We start from the raw sequence: 3,215 nt of genomic DNA on the forward strand, positions 1-3,215 counted from the left end.
CCGCCCCACCGCGGGGAGGGCCGCCCGCGAGACACAGCCAAGAGGCACAGGCAGAGCATCCGCCGCGTCACGGAGACCCCGACACCGCCCACGCCACGAGGCACGGGGCGGGGGAGCGAGGTCGGGCCGGATTCCGCACCCCTGCCGCCTCCCACACGCCACTCGCAGCGGGGGAGAACGGGCGAGGGGACCCGCGGGCAGAGCGAGAAGAGCGGTCCCGTTCGCCATGAACGTCCGTCCCTCGTCTGGCACGGCTTAGGCCCGGCCCGGGAGAGCACAGCATCACCACATCGGTCGGCAGCATAACGCGAGGGACCCCCGAGCAAGGGAAGGCCGGCGAGGACAGCGAGCGGAGGAGCCTGCTTCAGCCTCACCGACCCCTCTCCTCCTCCAGCAAGCGCGGGCGACGACCCCAGGACGAGAACGCCTGACACGCACTGGCACGGAGCCGGTGGGATGGGGTAAGTCGCGACCGCACCCGGGTGCCGGCGGCAGGGAGTGCACGTGGTAGAGGACCCCGCGCCCCTAACCCCGCCGCCCTCGGGTACCAGAGACCGGAGGTGGCACCACGGTCGTGGGGGCGCCTGGAACGCACAAGAGCCGGCGCGCAGGCCCCAGCGGGCGGCTCAAGCGGCGGGGGTGGAAACGGGCGTCCGGTTCTCGGCCAGAGCCCGGAGCCCTCCCCGCACACGCATCCAGGCACCCGGAAGCTCTCGGGCGACTGTCACCCGAGCAGAGCGTGTCAGCACTTATCTGGCGGCACAAAACCACCATCGGGGGCAAGAATCGCCGCGCCCGGAGACGGGGCCCACCCACGGATCACCAGGGGAACCCCTGGATCACGGCCACGGCCACCAGACCCCAAGCACGACCCCATCGCCACCAGGCCCGGAGCTCCCGGGGCCATCTGGTCGACCCCAGAAGCGTGGCGGCAGGGGGAGCCGGGGACAGCCTCCCCGGGCCGCCCGCGCGGGCCGGGACCGGTCGGTCCCTCCCTCTGAGTCGCCGGGTCAGGACTTAGAAAAGAATTCCGCGGAGGCGCCTCCGGCGACCGGGCCCGGGGCGGGACGTGGCTCCCGTCCCTCAGCCGGGGCTCCACCTACGCCTCGAGCCGGCCCCCTCCCGCCTCCGGACAAAGACGCGACCGCGAAACTCGGAGAGAGAAGTCCGGTCCGACGGCCCGGACCCACCCGGGCACGCGTCCGGGCCAGGGACGCCCTCCCCGGCCCGCCCTCGAGGGCTCCGGGGCCGGTCCACGCTCTTCTCCAGGGCGGGACTTGGAAAAAAAAACTGCCACGGAGGAGGAGGCATCCGAGGACCGGGCCCGGTCCCCACCGCCAGAGCCGGTCGACTCGGAAGACCAGTGGGGAAAAGGCCAGCCCGGCGGCCGAGCCCGTCGCGCCCTCCACGGGCCTCCCCCGCAAGGCCCCGGCCGGTCGCCCACCTCCGGAGCGGGGCGCGGAAAGGGGATCGGCGACGCGGAAGGCCCGACCACCGGGCCGCCCTCGGGACGACGGCCGGGCACGGGACGAGCTCCCTCGCCCGTTCCCCCGCGGCGGCCCCCCACCCCCTCCCGGGGACGGAGGGGCACCGGCGGCTGCTGGTCGACCCGTCCGGGAGGCCCCACACCCCGGCCGGCACCGGGCGGCGCGGCGACAGCCACCTCCCTCAGTAGCCTGCACCTCCAATCTCGGCGAGCGGGGCGTCGCGCTCACGCCCCGGCGCCACCGGGCCAGATCCCGCCAGCGACGCCGGCCTCCCGGGACTCTGCCTCGGTCACCGCGGCCGAGTCCCGTCCCTTGGCCCGCGTCGCCGGAGCTCCGGAGGAAAGAGACGATATAAAAGCGGCCGCCAGGTGGCACCCGGCGACCGACGACCGCCTCAGCGGGACGGAGCCGGAGCGCGGGCCCGCCGGGGAGCACAGCCGGGCCGCCGGGCCGCCCGATCCCGTCCCGGAGCCCCCTCGGACCCAGCCTCCCGGCCCAGTGCGGCCCCGGGGCGTCCGCCCGCGGGCTCCCGGCCGCCAAGGCGCAGCCCCAGCCGCAGGAGGGGACTCGGAAAAGGTTTCTCGGGCGATCACCGGGAAGGGGAAGGGGAGAGTTCCCCCCAGAGAGGCCAGGGGGCGGCCCGGGCCGGGCTGGGCCGGTGCGGCCGGGAGGCCGCCGCTTCCCGGAGCGGCTGGAGCGCCCCCGGGGTTCCCGGGAGGACTTAGAAAATCAGGGCGGGCGGGGACGGTCAAACCGAAACCAGGCACGTCATCCGAGAAGGACCGTGATGACGGGAGGAGGAAAGCTTTCCAGTCCAGAGGGCCTGTCGAAGGCAGGCGGAGAAATCCACCCTCTGAAACTGAGGGACATGGGCAAAAGAAGCTAGCTCAGGTTGCAACCTTTAAGCAGAAAAAAAACACAAGGGCGTGCAGACCTGGCAAAAAAGCAACAGTGAGAAATCTACCCTCTGAAACCGACGAAGATGGACAACAGAGGCTAGCTCAGGTGGCAATTTTTAAGGAAAAATAAAAGGAAGTGCGTGGAGACCTGGGGAAAAAGCAACACGGAGAAATCTACCCTCTAGAACTGAGAAAGAAGCGCAACAGAGGCTAGCTCAGGTGGCAATCTTTAAGCAAAAAAAATAAGATAAAAAAATACAATGGCGAGGAGACCCGGTCAAAAAGCAACCCTGAAAAAGGTACCCTCTGAAACTGAGGAAGCAGGGCAACAGTGCCTAGCTCAGGTGACAATCTTTAAGCAAAAGAAACACACAAGGGCGTGGGGAGCTGGCGAAAAGGCAACACTGAGAAATCCACCCTCTGAAACGGACGAAGATGGGCAACAGAGGCTAGCTCAGGTGGCAATCTTTAAGCAAAAGAAACACACAAGGGCGTGGAGACCTGGGAAAAAGCAACACGGAGAAATCCACCCTCTGAAACTGAGGAAGATGGGCAAGAGAGGCTACCTCAGGTGGCAATCCTTAAGCAAAAACAAAGCACAAAGGCGTGGAGCCCTGGGGACAAAGCAACCCTGAAATATCTACCCTCTGAAACTGAGGAACATGGGCAAGAGAGGCTAGCTCAGGTGGCAATCGTTAAGCAAAAACAAAACACAAAGGCGTGGAGACCTGGGGAAAAAGCAACCCTGAAATATCTACCCTCTGAAACTGAGGAAGATGGGCAAGAGAGGCTGGCTTCAGGTGGCAAACGTTAAGCAAAAGAAACACAC

Source organism: Equus asinus, unplaced genomic scaffold, assembly GCF_041296235.1.
Source record: "Equus asinus isolate D_3611 breed Donkey unplaced genomic scaffold, EquAss-T2T_v2 contig_781, whole genome shotgun sequence".
NCBI classification, from domain to species: Eukaryota; Metazoa; Chordata; class Mammalia; order Perissodactyla; family Equidae; genus Equus; species Equus asinus.